This window comes from Mirounga angustirostris, unplaced genomic scaffold (assembly GCF_029215605.1).
Source record: "Mirounga angustirostris isolate CCGP_5_RB_7025 unplaced genomic scaffold, mMirAng1.0.hap1 SCAF_4, whole genome shotgun sequence".
NCBI lineage: Eukaryota > Metazoa > Chordata > Mammalia > Carnivora > Phocidae > Mirounga > Mirounga angustirostris.
The window spans coordinates 66,693,303-66,713,108 of record NW_026991712.1 but is presented as its reverse complement, the minus strand read 5'-3'; the positions used below and the strand labels follow the sequence as shown (position 1 = coordinate 66,713,108).

General features: G+C 39.4%; 1 protein-coding gene across 2 annotated transcripts in view; it reads right to left on the bottom strand.

The window, feature by feature from the left end:
- LOC123859028 (cytochrome P450 7B1) overlaps positions 1 to 19,806 on the bottom strand; it is a 184,721-nt gene that overhangs the window by 59,561 nt on the left and 105,354 nt on the right. The gene's annotated exons all lie outside the window — the stretch shown is intronic.

Below are 19,806 nucleotides of genomic sequence, written 5' to 3'. Positions count from 1 at the left end.
TTGAGCAACTTGCTCAAAGTCAATTCTATTCTTCCTGTTCACCCAGAAAATGAATGCAAACAGTGCCGCTTCACCAACTGAAATCTTGGCTCTTTTGAATAAACAAATGAAGCACAAATTCTTTAGTATGGCATTTAAAGAAAAATGATCGTAGTCAAATACTGAGTACTTTCTACATGTCCACATGGCTACAAATTCTTGCCTCAACCCTTCAAGACATTTGTGCTTTTCATTGTGGTAGATGAAGAAATGAAATCTTGGGGTGATTTCCAAAGTCACAAAGCAATTATTAATTGGCATAAATGAGATTTAAGCCATGCTTTGTAGGCTCCCTCTGCCTTTCTTCACGCCTCGCCTCTACCAACCTGTATCACTTCATCTTCCCCTCTTCCTTCTCCTCCCTGACATTCTACTCCTTTGCTCAAGCAATTTTGGAACACAGGCAATTTTTGAAACGTTCTCTTTCCTATATCCAGAATTTCTTTATTTTTCTTGTTCATCTGGCAAGCTTCTTAGATATCATTTAAGACTCAGTTTCTTCTGGGTCTTTTTCTTTTCTAAAAAATTTTCCTCCACCCCCCTCTCCTTGCTGGAAGATGATTATTTTCAATGATACTTTGTAAATAGTTGTGAGGAGGCTGTGACCTTATTTTGTTAAACACGTTTATTTATAATAGACGGTGATGGAGAATCATATATTATTCATTTTGTGCAACTAATTATTCCTAAATGCCTACTGATGTGTCTGATATTTATCTCTGTTTTCCCAGCTTTTAGCACAGTGCTTGACACTTACATAGTCCAAAAAAATGGCTGTATGAATGAATGACTAAATAAATGGGGGCTTCACTCAGGAACATGCAGGAGCTAAAACAACAGCAGTCTTTTCTGAGTCAGACTTTAAAGCTCCTGAAATATGGTTAGCCATGATTCACTTGCCTTCTCCTTTTGTGGACAGGGCCTCCTTGATCTAAATACCATGTTTTAAAAGATGCATTAAATAGCCAAAGAACCCTCCTAACTCCTGAAAGTTCCAAATACAAAGGAAACTTTGTGTCAGGTAATTCCAAGAGCAACCCCTCTCATCCTGGGTTCTCCCGCTCTCTCAGCAGTCCTGTGTCAACAAGTATCCAAGCTATTCACAACACCAAGGCGTGTCTCATAGACCGAACAGGGGCAGGGACAACTGTGCTCATCATCCTTTCTTTGCTAAGTTCTACGTGTTTCCTTTTCAGTGACTGTTTCACTACAAGACACCAGGTGAGCTGAGCTTCATCCCTAGATCCCGAGGACCAAGAATTTTTGTCCACTCTGACCGGGCAGCACCATGATTCCCTCCAGGCTTGCCTCCCGACACCCAGCCTTGCCTCCTAAAATGTCCATTGCTCTCTGGTTCTCAGCAGCGCTGTCCTTGCCACTGCTCTCCCTGGTCAGACACACTGCTCACTCCAGAAAGGTTGGAAACACAGACTGCAGTTGGGCAGTTCCAGGATCCACCCAGGCCAGGGAAGGGAAAAGGCTGCTTGCACTGTTTCTCATTTCTGTCTCAGATCACACACCCTGTCCCTGCCTTAAGGTCAGCTGTGGAGTGTGAGTGCGCATGTGTGTGTTTATGTGTGGAGGAGGGGCGGGGCCAAGCTCTGATCTATTTGCAATTTGAATAATCCAGCCAACAAGACTTCGCCATTTTTCAGGCCACACCATATATATTTATAGACACACACACACACAGACATATGCACGCAGCTATTGCTTCTGGCTCAATTTTAATAATAATAACTATTATTTATAGAACCTATTTATATCAGACACCATGCTAAATGCTTTGAATGGATTATCTAATTTAACCTTTACAATCACCCTCTGGAACAGATTCATTACCCTTTTTTTTTTACAGAGAGAGAAACCAAGACTTGGAGAGATAAGAAACTTGTCCCACACTACACCGCAGAGAGACTGGCATTTGAGCGGCGCTGGGCCACCACACTCCTGAGCAAGAAGCTGGACTTGGGCTCCCAGCCTGCAGGCTGAATGCTACATGAAAACCACACCCTAGAATTGTTACTTAATTAAGCTGATGTCTTTCCCCCCAAGTTTCATGGCCCCTCACTTGATGAGTGCAGACTTAAGGGGTATATGTGCAAATGTTTGAGACTCTGTAATGAGGACAAGGCTGTGAGCTGAGCAGTAATCTCCACGAGGGAGTTACCTTGGTTGCACCTGTCCTTTATATAAATTCTTGTCTGTCCTAAAGGCACTGAAGCATGAGAAACATTGAGACAGAATATAGAGTTGAAATACCGACAGAACAATGGCATAATTAGTTTGTCCGAAGGAACACAAGCCAACTGCAATTTGGCTTGATTATGCATGGAATTAAAATTTGTCTCCGCCAATCACATTGGCATCATCATAAAAAAAGGAACCCAGACCACCACGGCTGGCCAGTGAATTGGACCCTGGCAACTTATATATTTTCTATGTGTTATATATGAAAATGATGCTAGTCCATTACTGTCAGTGGGACACATTAATATTTATTAATTCAGCAGACATTTACTGAATGCCTACTGTGTTATAAGTACTGTGGCAGGCTCTGTGTACAATTGCTAGATGAAAAAAGCTATAACTTTTGCCTTCCCCCTTGTCAAGAAGGGGGGGATAAAATCAGATGACTGCAGGGAGATTAAACATGGAGTATCAAGTACACTCAAGTTTTGGAGATCAGGGTCATGTTCTTCTCTAGTGATCTGGAAAGTCTTCAAGAAGGAGGGGGCATTTTAGATCAAAAAGCAGAAATGCTGGAGAAAGACATTTTAAGAAAAGAGAATGTCAACATTTAACAAGCTACGTAAACTAAACGAGGCAAACCGAGTTTGGGCAAATGGTTTTAACTTACACAAACTGCTTCACTTTCAGGGCAACTTAAAAAATGAATACATTTCTTCAATTTTTTAAATGACTGCCCAGTCCTAAAATATTAGCTCTCACTAACAAAGAGAAGATACACTTTAAGTATTTGAAAACTTGAGGTACTCTTTCTTTAAATAAATGTTAATGCTTTGTTTAAAATGGTTTACTTTATAAGTGTATTGCTGATAGAAAAAAGACTTGATGAGATATCACCTCATACCTGTCAGAATGGCTAAAATCAACTACACAGGAAACAAGAGGTGTTGGCAAGGATGGGGAGAAAGGGAACTTTCTTGCACTGTTGGTGGGAATGCAAACTGGGGCAGCCATTCTGGAAAACAGGATGGAGGTTTCTTAAAAAGTTAAAAATGGAACTACCCTATGACCCAGCAATTGCACTACTAGGTATTTACTCAAAGAACACAAAAATACTGATTTGAAGGGATATATGCACCCTGATGTTTACAGCAGCATTATCAATAATAGCCAAATTATGGAAAGAGCCCAAATGTCCATCACCTGATGAATCGATGAAGAAGATATGGTATATTTCTATATACAGTGCAATACTACTCAGCCGTAAAAAAAGAATGAAATCTTGCCATTTGCAATAATGTGGATGGAGCTAGAGTGTATTATGCTAAGCAAAATAAGTCAGTCAGAGAAAGACAAATACTATACGATTTCACTCACATGTAGAATTTAAGAAACGAAACAGATGAACATGGGGGGAAGAAAAAGAGAGGTAAACCAGAAAACAGATTCTTAACTATAGAGAATAAACAGGGTTACTGGAGGGGAGATGGGTGGGGGATGGGTTAAATGGGTGATGGGGATTAAGAAGGGCACTTGTTGTGATGAGCACCAGATGTTGTATAGAGTGTTGAATCACTATATTGTACACCTGAAACTAATATTACACTGTATGTTAACTAACTGGAATTTAAATAAAAACTTGGAAAGAAAAAGACAAAAAAAAAAAAGACTCAAAGGATATACACCACAATGTTAAGTCAACTGATCATTTCTGGGTATGGGGACTATTATTAATTTTCATTTTCTTCTTTGTGCTTTTCTGAGTTCCCAAATTTCTAATAATAAAGACGTATTTGTTCTGTAACCAGTTAAAAGCATAAAAGTTACTCTAAATGGTCCTTTAAATGTGTTATTCTAGATAAAGAGTCAGAGCTGGTAAGCTCATGTGTTCAACAAGTATGTAAGTCCCGCTGACATGCCAGGCACTGTCTTTGTCATGGATGCAAAGGTGAGTCAAAGTCCCCTTACAGAGTTTGCAGTCTACTGAGGGAAAAGAAATTAAAGGACTTAAAAAAATTATAAATGTATCATCATTACTTAAATGAAAGAAAGGAACAGTGTCCTGTGAAAGGGAGCCATGGGAACAAAGAGGATGAAGTTGTGGCAGGGAGAGGGCGGGGTAGAGCAGGTGGCGTCTGGGGCTAGATTTGAAGGTGAGTAGGGTGGGCTGGGGAGGAGTGTCCAGCTGGGGTGAGCAGGAAGCCAGTTTCTGCCCTGGTGTGGAAAAAAGCTGGGCATAGTGGCAGGATTAAAGACATGGGGCTGCAGCACCCTGAGGGGGAGGATGGAATGGACGAGAGGAATTTGGAGCGATGAGGAGGTCCAGATCTCATGGGAACTTGCAGGCTGTCTTCTGCCAGTAACTAAATCGGTCCTCAAGAGTAAGTAGTGGTGGGGTGCCTGGGTGGCTCAGTTGGTTAAGCGACTGCCTTCAGCTCAGGTCATGATCCTGGAGTCCCGGGATCGAGTCCCGCATCAGGCTCCCTGCTCGGCAGGGAGTCTGCTTCTCCCTCTGACCCTCCTCCCTCTCATGCTCTCTGTCTCTCATTCTCTCTGTCTCAAATAAATAAATAAAATCTTTAAAAAAAAAAAAAAATTGTAAGTAGTGGAAACTCAAGGCAATGAGAGGCAGGGGCAAAGAGCTCTGATGCTTGAGTCACCTGGCCCTGGCATGAACCCCAGCTCCCTAAACTCTGCCTTATTCATCTGTAAAAAGGAACTAACCCCACCCTCATGGGTAAGGTGGTTGTTAGGGTTAAGTAAGAGATAATGCACTCCAGTGCCTAGAACATAGTAATCAATTTAGAAAATAATTATGGTTGGGGACTGGGTGGCTCAGTCGTTAAGCATCTGCCTTCGGCTCAGGTCATGATCCCAGGGTCCTGGGATCGAGCCCCACATCAGGCTCCCTGCTCCGCAGGAAGCCTGCTTCTCCCTCTCCCACTCCCCCTGCTTGTGTTCCCTCTCTCGCTGTGTCTCTCTCTGTCAAATAAATAAAATCTTAAAAAAAAAAAAAAAAGAAAAGAATTATGGTTATTACCAAGCAACATCTTGGGTATCAAAAATCCTTTCCATTACTTCTCTTCAGAGATAAAACCCAAAGTAACATGTATTAGTTGTTTTTTTAAACTATTCTTTATATAACTAAGAAAGATATATAATTAAAGAGACTGTTTTTAGGGTATCAGCTTTTATGAAAAAGAAACAAGCTTGTATAAATATAATCATACATACACCCAAACACACATGTACATACATACTATTTTTTAAAACACTGTTTTGGGTTTGCATCATTAAATTTAACTGGGCTTGGAATAAACAAATACACTGTTCACTGCCAGGCGAGCCTACATTTTCATGTTATCACAAAAGCATTTTACAGGATCTAATTCCAAAGAGGAAATGGAAATGGAAAGAGAAAAATTTTAAATGACCACACAGGAGAGTGTGTTTGTGTTCTGCAGAATGGTTGGTTTTGATGACACTAATTTATAGCTGTTGTAGTAAAGGAGAATGAGAAGAACTTACCAAGAGGAAAAAAACTGAATTGAACGGAAGAGAAAAATAGTCTAGTATCCAATTATTTGTTTGGATTTTTTCCCCTTCAACAGTATTGATGATTCTTGTTATTTAACATCGTGATTAGCTTGCTAGACTAATTATCTGCCTTAAAAAAAGTGCACACACTACCAAATAACAAACACTGTCGGCTATTAAAAAGAGTTGTGTTAAGCTAGTATTATTTTTTTTTTATTTTATTTATTTATTTGACAGAGAGCAAGAGCACAAGTAGGCAGAGCGGCAGAGGGAGAGGGAAAGGGAGAAGCAGGCTCCCCGCAGTCGAGCCTGATGTGGGGCTCGATCCCAGGACCCTGGGATCATGACCTGAGCCGAAGGCAGATGCTTAACCAACTAAGCCACTCAGGCACCTCTTAAGATAGTATTATTATTTAATCTGGGATTTCAGGTGAAAACATCTCTACCCTGAAATGTTCATTTGTTTTACTTCTAATGTTTTTACAATCCTATAAGAGGATATTTCCACTCAACTGCTTTTATTGTCATCCAGCTTCTCACTCAAACAACTTCAAAGTTACCAGGATATTATAGAAAGAAGCCAGGGTTCTCATGGGATCAGGGGCTATCCACCAAAGTAAAGTTTATGGTAAATTTGGAAGATATTCTCTTTAATTAAATGAAGCTATTTATTCTCAAAGTGGCTGGAGGAAGCTCTGAATGACTGGGGAAAATAGAAGGAAAAAAAAACCCCACACCCTATCACTATATGCTAAGTTGTGCTAGTGGAATTAAAGCCTTGAAACAAACAACAAACAAACAAACAAAGAAACAAACAACAAACAAAGGCTTTTGAAGTGAGGGTCCCATAATAACTAAGTATTTTGAAATTGGGCAGAATTGCACATTCCCTCAAGGGCCGCCACATTAACCTCCTTGTGATAGTAAAGCGTGCGGTTCATCAGAGCATCGTGGCACAAGAGGGCCAGGCCAAGAGCTGGAGAAGATTAGTTCTTGCCTATATTGAACATCAACACAGAGGGTCCTAAAAAGCTACCACTTTCCTAATGCTTTCCGGAAATACTGTGTTTCAGGACTGGTGACAAGAGTGACCTTTAAAATCTTGAGCTCTTGAAGCAGACAAGGAAGGTAATTATTATCTGATCCTTTTGTACTAAAGCACACCACAAAAATTCATTAGTCTACTCACCGAGTTACAAGGGATGAGACTCACTTCTAATTAGGTATCAGGTGGGCACCTTGCCATTAGAGAACTGAAGTTAGGTCAGTATGTTTCTTACCCATATTTGCAAAATATCTGTGATGGGTGAAATAAGTGTCTTTTGGTTCCTTGGAGCAGAATGGGGGAAAATCTAAGGAAGTGTTTTATTTGGAATTTTATTAGCAGCTATAAATACTAGACAGAGCATAAGGCATAGTAGGTGTTTTTGACTGTTTTTGTAAACCCACCTAACTTTGCTAAATAAGAAAAGAATATGATGACATCATCCTCTGTTCAAATATTCATATTAAATTCTCTGTACATCTCTGAGCTCAAACTCTACAGACAACCTCTCAATCTACCAAAGAATTCTTATAGTATAGGAATAGTTTCAGAGAGTAATTACTTTCTTTTTTTCCTCTCAAGTAAGATCAGCCTTCCTGTCACCAGAGTGTTTGAGATGTTTGGGACTTTACCTTTGATGAATACATGACACGCCAAGTTCTATGGGTCTACAGATTCATCACTCTCCAAATTTATAGGGATGTATGCAGTGTGATTTGATAAATTGTTTTGTTTTGCCTTTCATCAGTCACACGATATTGAAAGGACGCTCCCAGTATATCTCAGGCATCATCTATCAAAAATAAGGCTTTGGGGAGAACAAATAAAATGCAGTAAAAACTTGTGGAACTGTTAACTATATAATATGAATGTGTCATCCCTGAATATGAAGGACCACTATAAGAGGCTCATATTTTTTTTTTTTTAAGCAAGTTTACATATCTGTTTCCCAGTGGTTTAAGGTACATTTTGGTTCAAATGTTTGCAAAGCTTCCCAAGTGTCTTTGGGAGAGAGAGTGCTATAAATTAAAATGATTATTAACCTTACTAAATCTATTCCTTTTTACTGGCACTTAGGAGATCTGTGCCCCCTTATGATGGATTGGTTTGGTAACTTACTTGGTGTACTAGTATATGAAATAAGTTGGAGCTTGATACTCGGTTTTGCTTTGTTTTGCCTTTAAAGGAAAAGATATCAATTAAATCTCCATTTAAAAAATCTCTATTAAACTGACAAGTAAACTGAGCCAAAAACAGTTAAAAAGAGAACACTGGGACTTTAAAATTGCTGGACCTGGCATTTTAAATCAAGGCAGGGATGGTAATTATTGCATTTATTAATCCAATTTACATTTCATCATAAGAACAATGAGTTTCTTCTGATTAATAAAATGTTCTCTATCCAAGGCCACTAGTGACTCTGAGTCCATGAAAATATGTTTGAATCCCAGAAGAAAACTGCATTACAGGTTGCAGGGCCCTGATTTCTTTTGAGAGACATAAAGCGTAACAGTCAATAGCTCTGTTAAATGGATTCCATGGTTAAAATCTCTTTTTAGACTTTAGGCAACCTTCAACATAACAGATATGGAAAACCTACCTTGCCAGTATATAATGGTCAAATGAATGAGCAATCAGAGAAAATAAAACAATAGGAAGATTTCAAGCTTGCTGTTCTCACAGGAAATATTTCAAAGATTGATCATTTCCAGGGCTGTTGAGAGCATGGGGAAAGTGGGGATTCTCCTCGCACACACATTATAAAGAATGAGGTGTATCTTACTAATATTGAAAGACTTCTAAGGCATGCTATTAAGTGAAAGAGGTAAGTTATAGAATATTAAGTCTAATATGATCCAATTTATATAAATGTCTCCTCCCCTCATGTATTAATGAAATAAATGCAAAAATAAAGATCCGGGAGGCTTCAAACCAAATTCCCAACAGAGCTTGGGGTGGGCAAGGGCAGGGAAGAGAAGCCAAGAGAAGGGGCTTTTCACATTGTTATTCTAGATACTCCTGTATCAATTCAACATTGGCAAGACATGTCCTCCCACTTCTTACATAATTATTATTTTAAAGAAAACACTTCTTTATAAAAACTTGTTTATTAATTATCTCATTCACATTTTTTCATAGAATTTCAAAGCAGGCAAAGGCATCATTCCATTTCATTGAATTTATGGCTGGCAAATTGTACTCTGAAGCCTTAGGGATTTTCTAGAGTCCCCTGGGTGACAGGGAATGAAGCCTGCAGCCAGTGGGCTTCAGCCACTAACACTCACACACATACACACACACACACACATAGACACACAAACACACACACATATACCCAGACACCATCCTGCCAACTCTAGCTTCCAACATTGGCTTTCTCTGTTTCATAAATTAGAATTAAAGTAAGATTCTGTGGGGTGCCTGGGTGGTACAGTTAGTTAAGCACCCGACTCTTGGTTTTGGCTCAAGTCACGATCTCAGGTTTGTAAGATCAAGCCCCGGGCCAAGCCAGCCTCGGGCTCTGCGCTCAGCGTGGAGTCTGTTTAAGGTTCTCTCTCCCTCTACCTCTGTCCCCCCGACTCGTTTTCACTCTCTCTCTCTCTCTAAAATTAAATAAAAAAATCTTTTAAAAAATGTAAGGTTTTGTGTGAACAGTGTTTCAGGACTTAAAATATTTAAAGACTATTCAAACTCCATTTTGAATTTGTCCCCACAGTGACAATGCAATTTCCCAAAGGCCACACCCCAGTGGCAGAGCCCAGAGAACATAAGGCCTCTTGCCCTGTACCACATGGCCTCTTTATAACCCCAGGGGTCCCCTCATCTCGTACACATATCACATATCCCCTCACTTGGAAGTCAGAAGCAGCCAACAATAGATGCAAAGGGATGAACACATTTCACCCTATACCAGCTTTCCTATTCATTTCCACTTAAATGTTTATATTTACCTTTTAATACCATATATAAGTGGAATAACAAAGTCTTCTTCTAGGATAACTTTTACAAGAGATGATCTGAATAAGTACATAAAATAGTTTCCACTATTTTCCTCAAGTTAAAAAGATTCCCAAACTAATTAACAAAATGACATTTATTACAGTCAGTAAAGTATAACACCAAAGTCACTAAGTACAAAATAGCTTAAATGAGGCACCTCACCCACCCAATTAAGAGCTGACCCACAAGATCCAAGAGGACGATAGTTCAAAGGAGGTCGAAGGGCCACTCGGTCTGCAGGAACCAAACCACAGAGGCACATCCCCCCAAGAAAACAGTTCATTGCCATTCTCACCTGCAGAGATGAACTGAAGACAGACAGCTACAGACCCAGAGAGGGCAAAGAGAAAGCCACCCCACTGGGTTGTTAGTTATTGTAACACAGTGAAAAATGGCAATGAAATAACAACCTGACATAGATTACCAGACCCCCAAACAGGCCTTTTCACATTCCTCCTGCTAACAGGGTTCTTCCCTTCTCTCAATGCCTAGTCTTTTTTTTTTTTTTTTTTTAATTGGTGTAGTATCACTCATGTTAGCTCTGAATCACACCCTGCCGAGTGCTGGTGGCTTAATTTCCTTATGTGGGATGTATCTTCCCATCTAGATCATAATTGCAGGAGGGCAGGGTTGTATCTTATAGGGTATCTTGTAAAGCCTATATAATGAAGTAATTAGTAGGTAGTCAATGGCTATTATTGACTACCCACCATGTGCTAGGCACTGTACTAAGCTGTAGAGATAAGAGGTGTGATGGTTAGCCTTATGTGTCAACTTGTACCAAGTTACTGGATCAATCACTAATCTAGGTGTTGGTAGGAAGGTATTTTGTAGATGTGGTGAATGTTTACAGTCAGTTGACTTTAAGTAAAGGAGATTGCCATCAACAATGGGAGTCGGCCTTTCCAATCAGTTGAAAGGTCTAAAAAGCAAAACTGAGTTTTCCCTGAGAAAGTAGAAATTCTGCCTCAAGACTTCAGTATCAACTTCTGCCTGAAAGTGTCCAGCCTGCCATCCTGCCCAATTGATTTTAGACTTGACACCTCCTGTAATTTAGACTTGACACCTCCTATAAACATGAGGGATACTCACACCAATTAAAAAAAAAATTTTAGACTTGACACCTTAAGCCAATTCCTTAAGATAAAAACATATATACACATTATATATATATAATACATATGTAAGTATCATATATGCATATCATCTATTGGATACATATCATACATATACATATATATACACACACATGCATATACATATACCCATACATATATCTATACACATATATCCTACTGGTTCTGTTTCCCTGGAGAAGATTAATACAAGAACTGAACAAAATTCAAGATTCTGTTATCATGGAACTTACATCCTTCTTGGGAAAAACTAAAAACCACTTAAACACATCACTAATTGGAAGAAATACAGTGAGTGACAAAGCTACAGCGAAAATAAAGCAAGACGGATATGATTGCAAGTGGCTGGAATGCTGCATGTGGACCACATGGTCTGGGAAGGCTTCTCTGAAGCAGTGACATTTAAACAGGAGTTGATATTCTCATTACTTTTTCTGTTCCTTTCATAGAGCTTGTATAAAGTGATTTACATAGTATGCACTCAATAAATTATTTTGAATAATAATGAGCAGATAAATAATATGTACTTATGGAAGATTGGCCATTCTAATTTTAGGTAACTAAGAAAAAAGCCAAGTTTAAGACCTTAATGAGAAGAAAGTCTTTCCTCCAAGCTGAAATTACATCAACGTGGAGCCAGACGCTCTTGTTTCTGACTTGATTAATGAATGGAGGTGACTGATTAAGTCATTCTCGGTATGCAATGCCTTTTACCTGCACTAATTTGAAAACAATATAGATATAACACAGTTGGTAGACAAAGTACAAAGCAGACCCTATTCTGTCTCTTCTTACCTCATTCTCCTCCTCCTTTCCTTCAAAGCATGCCAATACTCACTCACCCTAAACCCATAAGACTTGATGGATTATTTATCAGGGAGAAAAGAGCCCATATTCCATCTTTCTTGTCCATGATTCCTACTATGTATCCAATTACATTTACTATATATATATATATATACATATATATATATATTTTTACTATCTTTCTATTGAATGGGCGTGTGTGTGTGTGTCTGTGTGTGTGTGTGTGTGTGTGTGTGGAGGTGGGCAGATGGAGAGAAAGTTGAGATTCCTTTAAACCTTAACCCTAGAGATGTTTTTCATCCCAGAGCTGTACCTCATATTAATTAGGGGAGATCTGGACAGACAACCATTTCAGATGGGGCAACAAGATCCAGATCTGCCTCTCAAGGAATGCAGACTTGAAGGTTATGTTCCTGGCACATAAGAATATGCTAAGTGAAAAAATATATATATTTTCTAAATGTATTTATCTATATAAATCTATATATATTTATCTATATATCTCTCTCTATATAAATCTCTATATCTATATCTATGTCTATAGATATAGGACCAGGTAAGGTGCTGGCTTCTTTAAATGTTCAAAAAGTTTCTAGTGGAGAAACCATGTCTTAAAACAATGATTCCACCTATTGAGAGGGATTAACTGAGTGAGCTAGGACTGTGCTGTCTGTCCCTTTGCAAGATGTCAATAAGACTTCTCTCCTTCCTATATTGAGTTGTGATGCGAAACGCATGAGCAAAGGCTGATGCTCTGAGCAGAGAAGGTACGTTGGAACATTTTCAAGCAGACTCTCATAGGCAGTAGAGGTTGACCAGAACAGGGAGTGTGTGAAGAGATAAGAGGCGGTGCTAAAGACTTAATTAACACCTAAGCTCTGAGAAACAGACAAAATACTCTGCCCAACAGGCTTGAACAGGATTTCCACAGTAGCAGGCTATGTTTTGGGGTGGGTTCATAGGTGACAGATTCAGAGTTTTTTTCAGCAAAAAAGAGAGGAAGGGGAAAGATAAGCAGAGATAAAAACACTCGTAGAGCCAAGAATCATTGATTTTTGGAATTAAAATGGACCACAGAAATAACTCAGTTTCTCATCTTCATTATTTAAATGATGAACCCGAAGCCCAAAGAGAAACATATTTCCCCTAAAGAAATCCCATCTTGCTTCCACCATGAAGAGGTACTTCTGTTCTCCAGGTGGAGGCAACCCAAGTCTATCAATGGGTTTTTGACAGGAACCCATATCTCCAGAGCTTGCTCTAGGCCCTAGTTTTCAATGAAATTATAGCAAGAGACCATTTATAAATGAATCCCTGTGTTTTTGCATTTCATGTGTCGGCCTGTCATGGTCACACCTATTCACACGGACTTAAGCTGTCTACATAATAATAATGCCAGTGGTAGGAATTTATAGGCGGTAGTTCAAGGAAAGATGTTCTGCTTTCGCATGTGAACACAATACTTCTGATGATGCACTATATGCAGAACATTCTATGTATCACTACACACGCTCTTTGGCCTTTGACCCAAACACACACACACACATACACACACCACTTGAAGGTTCAAGCTACCTACTTGCCCTCCCATTTGCTCTAGTGTTTTGGAGCTTCTCCATCTTTTGTGGGCTCTCATGTCCCAGATAAATTTTATGGGCTCTGCCTTGCTCTGATTGTCCCTCATTTTTAGGTGAATCTGCTTGGAGAATAATGTTCTAGATAATGTTTACTTTGTTTTTCGGATCTTAACCCTTGATCAAATTTCCCATGGCCTCCAAATCTGGTCAGGAAGTGGAATACCCTTACCCTATCCCTGTCTGAATTTGATTTCGGTGGTTTCCCACCTCCTTCACCTTCTCTGGGTTCCTTCTCACTAGTAACTTTTCACTGTGAACAAGATAATATATTTAGGCCTGCAGTTTGTGCTCCCTTGCTCTGGTCTTGGCCCCCCTTGGACCTGTGTGGTTCCTGCCTTAACATTATAGCCACCACCTGGGAGAGAGTGTTAACACTATGTGTTTGAATTTCTGTAGTTCTTGCCATTGTAAGTCAGGGGTGGGAGCCAAAGCAGAAAGTATAACTCAAACAAACCAGAATTTTGAACAGAAGTATGACTTGTAGGTAATTCATGAGTTTATTAATTGTTTGTTTTTTCCTGCTCTGGGTGAGATATTAGCCCCCATTGAGTCTTTAACCATAATAAACGGACAGACAAGGTGACAGTAGAAACAGGTCCTTGATTAAAAATCTATGCCCTGCAAACCTGCAAATTAGATCATCAGAGTAGATGGGATAGTTTCTCAGCAAACATTCAATTGCCATAGACCGCTCAGAAAATAAACAGCCATGGGTCTAAAGAATTCAGATAAGTAAAAAAATATATATATACGCTTTAAAATGAACTGGCATCAGTTATCCATTTAAAGCCTTAAAAAAACAGCATTCAATATCTGGTCCTGAAGAATGCCAAATGGCTAGCTGCAGTGCTTCTTTTTGCCCCTTCTCTCCTCCACCCCTCCGGAACTGAGCAAGGTTTTAGCACCTTGTTGACAGAGCCAAGAAGTGAATGATCGACACTAATGGGATTTTTAATCTTCAACCTAATTAACTTTGTTAAAATTAAGGCTTACTAGGAAGAATCAGCACAAAGAAATTAATTAAAGCAATGGAATTTTTGCTGGATTTAACAGCTGAGTACTGACTATAGCTATAATGCACACAGAGACAGATATTTTAAATTCATTTCCATTTTTTCTCTTGTGTGCTTTCATGTTTCCATTTTCCAAAAGAGCCTCTTTTCCCCAAGCAGAGAGGGCCCATCTTTGCCATAGGTAGAGGTCATGCCATCCTACAGAGGAGACCTCCTTGTCTGTCAACACCATACACCCTAGACCTCGATGGATCTGGTCTGCCTGGAGCCTGGCAAGGTGTCTGACATATGGCAAGTGTTTGATACATGTTTGTTGAAACAATGAATGTGTGAATGAGTAAGTAATTATAACTCAAAAAAAAAATCAGTGGTAATAAGTGATGGCATTGATGTTCCAGCTTCTTTTCCTCACCTTGTGGTTATTATATGAAAAAAAAGCAAAGATAAACTGAACTGAGTGTTTCCTTCCTTGCATAAACTAAGCAAGTTGATGTACCGTAACATTGTGTAGTAAGTGGAAGAATCTCTCATAGTGGCCTTGCTCTGAGTAGACCCACTACCAATTAAAATCGATGTACGCCTGAAATGCTATTGGTGAAAAATAAAGCAATACCTTTGTTTTGGATCATAGAGGAATGGAATATTTTTGATGAGTCAGCTTTGTATAGCTGTAACTATTACAAAATGTTCAGGATAGCAGTACTTGTAAATTTTATCACAAATTTCCCTGACTTGATATCATTACACAATGATCATAATTTAAAGATATTTTTTATGACTGGAGGTCTTAACCATGAATAGCAGCTATTAGATGATGTTCTGTACAACAGTGATAGTTCTGGTCCTCTGAGTTTCATAGGGCTGCTTGTCTGTATTCTTTTTTTTTTTTTTAAGATTTTATTTATTTATTTGAGAGAGGGAGAGAGAGAGAAAGAGTGAGCACAGGAGCAGGGGAAGGGGGAGGGACAGAGGGAGAAGCAGGCTCCCCACTGAACAGGGAGCCTGACGTGGGGCTTGATCCCAGGACCTGGAGATCATGACCTGAGCTTGAAGGCAAACGCTTAACAAACTGAGCCACCCAGGCGCCCCTTGTCTGTATTCTCTGTGATCCCTTTAAACTTGGCAGTTTGGGCCACTGTATCCCCATCTTCACCCCAAACTCTGGAACAAACATAGCTCTAAATAAGTAAGTAAGAACAGTAATGCACAAAGTCACAATAGCATTGTTTTTTGTTTATCACTTTCATTCTTTAGCCATTTAAAAAAAAATAAAGCATCTACATTATATCACCAACAACAGTGCCAGACACTAAACATATATACAATGAACAAAATACAGTCCCTCTTCTGGGAGATCTGAAGCCCAGACAGAAGGGTTACAAAAAAAGCCCAACAATGTAGTAGTTGCTATACAGAGGTGTCCACAGATGGGCCACAGGGCAGAGAGAAGACCACAGGGACCCGCCTAAGGTAGGAAGGGGGTGGAGGTAGAGTCACAGGGCACCGATGCCTTGGAGGCTAAGCAAAATTTTCACAGATGGTGTAGGGGATGAGATGGAATCAACACAAACCAAGCGTAGGGGCAGGGACTGGTTGGGGGCGGGTGGAGGGTGAAGTTTAGGGTAGCGAGGGCACTCTGGTGTCTGCAAACCAGCTAGAAAGATCTGGATCAGACTGGAAAGGTAAAGTCATTAAAGATTTTTCATTAGGGGTATGACAGATTATTTTAAAAATCCTTCTGGTACCACTGGGAAAAATAAGCAAGAGTCAAAAAAGACTTGAAAAACTAGGGAAACCCTGAAAACCCTCTACCGGGTCAGTTTAGCGAAACAGCACACGGGCAGCCAGAGACAGTGGGCAGACACTTGCTTTCGTTGTCCTCTGCCTCAGTCAGTTGGCGTTTGCCAACGCTCTCATCTGGTCAAAGCAATACTGTGCCCCATCTCTACCTGCAGACCTGGAAGAAATCTATACAACCATACTCTGACTTAACAATTTGCTACTCCCCAAGTGCTGACTATCAAAACCAAGGAAATAGGTTGTAAAGTGATGAAGCGGGGCCAGCAAATAAGCCAGGGAGGCAGGTGTACCAGGGACAGAATGTAGGTGGGGAGGCAAAGGGCGGAGGTGAGCACGGTAGGTCCAGGCAGACAAGTTTTGAAGTCTAGAATGTCAATTAAGTCAAGGAATTGTACCAGGGTAGAGTAATGACAGAGATTCATACTCAGGGACCAGTTAAGTGGTCCCACACAGATCAGGGTCTAGACAGACATCTGAGTGAGGGCCACCAAACAGTCCTAGGGTCTGCTTGAGGAGAACCCTGGGTTTAGGTTCAGGTAAGCCTTGGTGCACAGGTGGAGGCAGATAGTCAATTGCAATGGCGGACCAACGGCAAAATGGGGGGAGCGGTCCACTCAGGGCACGGGCAATACGGTGGTCACTCCACAGAGAATTGAAAAACAATGATGAAACTGTTAAAAGTAGGTCTGCTTTTTATTACAACCATGTGCCAACACTTCTAAACAATATTAGTGATAAAGTACTCCTTTTATTGGTCTAAGGTCTAAGCAATTGTTGCGCTTATGCAAACTAGTAATTTTCTCACATTTACTTTTATGAACATGGTATTCTGCAAGAAAGTTAAATTAGAAGAACTACCAGATATACAGCTGTCTCTCCTGACACACCCAGACACAGCTACATGCATTTATTTCAAGAGCACAGTTCTTAACTGTTTGAAAGTATATAAACTCACTTTGAATAGAACTCATGTTTCCTAACCTCAGTGGTTCCATATAGTCCTTTATTTAAATAGTAGAGTCTAAATAAATATGATAGCACAGTGATTGTAATGATGAAGAAAGAGAACCAGTCACAATTCTGTCATTCTATGTAACTCTCTGGAATTTTTTTTTAAAGATTTTATTTATTTGAGAGAGAGAGAGAGCGCGCACGTGCGTGTGTGTGCACAACCCGGGGGTGGGGGAGATAACCCAGGACACCAGGATCATGACCTGAGCTGAGCCAAAGGCAGATGCTTAAGCAACTAAGCTACCAGGTGTCCCACGCTCTGGAATTTTTATTTATGCTTAAAATCTTAAACAATGAAACAATGCAAACTGCAAGATGTAGTATTTTTGTTTGCGAAATGCAAATTTCAGTTCACACAAAGTATTTTACTGATTTGAGTAACACCTATTTAATTAAATTTCTTTATTAATGTAAAAACTAAAATATTAAGAAAAGGCTTGTTAGTGATTCTTTATCATGAAATGATAATGTAATATAGAGAAAGAAGTGTTAAAAATCCCCTCTGGGTGTTAAACACACTAGATAAAACACTGGAACAAAGGTGGTTGAAATGACGAGTGTGAGGCAAGAAGTGAGAGAGCGTGGCAGGCACTTCCTGAGAGGACACACTTGAAATCTCCAGGCATAATCTCAGGGTCACCCACAGTATTACGTATGTGGGTCTTGACTAAGGGTGGATACATTTTTCCTGCAGAGATTTACTAAAAAGTGGCATTTTTATACAGCTCCAAGGCCAACCCTTAGAGGTCTATGAGATTTTGTATTCTTCTACTTCATGGGGTGATACCTCATACGGAGGATCTCTACTTTGACCAGAATCACTCCAAAAGAAAGGCTAAACTGGGAGCTCCTGGAGGGCAGGGACTCTATGTTTCATTTTCAATCCTCCAGGACAATCACCGTGTATGGAATAACTCAGGTGTTGTGAGTGTTGACAGAGTGAAAAAGCACTGAATAGATACCAAACAAAATGAAAGTCTTACAGTATAATTCATATCTTTCTTAAAATTTATCCAATTAGTCTATTGCTTGCTTTCAGTTTTATATGGATTCTTTTCTCAATCATTTATTAATAAATATGTACTGTTGCCTACTCTTCGGAGGCACTATTTTAAGCACTGGGAATATAACAATTGAATAAGCACAGTGATTAGTCTTGTGAGTAAAGTGCTTCTTGATCACCGAATAACATGATTTAACACCTTGTACAGGACACATCCATGGGCGCCTGACCATACTTGCTAAAGCAACCTTGCCAACCAGTTATTCAGGAAATAGGAATTAAATGGAATTCTCTTCTGAATCACACTGAGTGACCTGGGTTTTACACAGTGTGAGACTGTCTAATGCAAAAACTTCAAAGACCCTCTTCAGAGATTTATGGTTGAACTGAAATTTTGTCCTACTAATTACAAGGGACAGCCACATTGGGTTTGGACTCAGGGCTTGTACTCTCTCATTAAATTTACCACCTGGCATGTAGTAGACCCTCAATAAATATTTATTAAATGAATTAATCATACAATACCCATAATGGCTCATTTGTGATATATTAATAATATATAAAATTCTTAGTAATTTATTACCTATTGCAACTTGATTTCTCTTACACTCTTAATTCAGTCTTAAATGGCCGTTCACTCCCGTTTTCTTTCACTACCTCACTGCATTAAAACACTGCTTTCTTCCCCCAGCTTGTGATTTAAATATGCTAGCAGAAATTCCTATTAATTCCATTCCAAGTATTTGCACAGAACTGATCCACCATAGCCGTCTGCTAATGATGCATCTGTCATTTTATTGACACCCCTAAACAGCTTTATTCTCTTTTCTAATTAAGAGACAAAACTGGTATTGTCAGCTGATGAACCGACATTTGGGGGCTTTTGTTCTAATGTAAAAGGCAGCACATTATGATGCTAAAACAAAAACTCAGGAATGTTAACAGAAAAGCCCACTAGACAAAATATATTTACATGTACGATTTGAATTAAGCTTGTTATAAGCCTAATGCGCATACAATATTTTGAGTTACAGGGAAAAAAAATATACACTCATGGCAAAATATATTCCAAACAAAAAGTGGCGCTTGCTACCCTAACTGGCCATTAAAATTCGGAACAAAGCAGTCTCGTGTGCTCTCCGGACAATCAAAAACCCTAAGAAAAAAAAAAAATTAAACCTTTGAAAGCTGACCAAAATGATATGCTGGAACGTAAGCTGTCAGAGAGGTAATAATAATGTTTAAATAACATCTACCTAAGAACTAAAAGTTCTTACAGAAAAGCCATAGAAATGAGGTAAATAGCACATTTTTAAAGGCTAAAAAAGCAATGATTTCCTGACGATTATATTAGCCAATTGCCAGAGAAACGACAATTACATACAAGTACAGGACTAACAGCTCACCAGAACGTTCTTGAGCAACTGAGGAGGACAAGCCGTAAAACCTCTATCACCATCACATTAAAAATCTAATCTAAAATCATTGCATGTCAGAAAATTAAGGATTCATCAGAATATTCCCAAAGGTTATGTGCTGAAAGGAATGCATAAGAAGAAACCACACTCTGATTTCTTTACACAGAAAG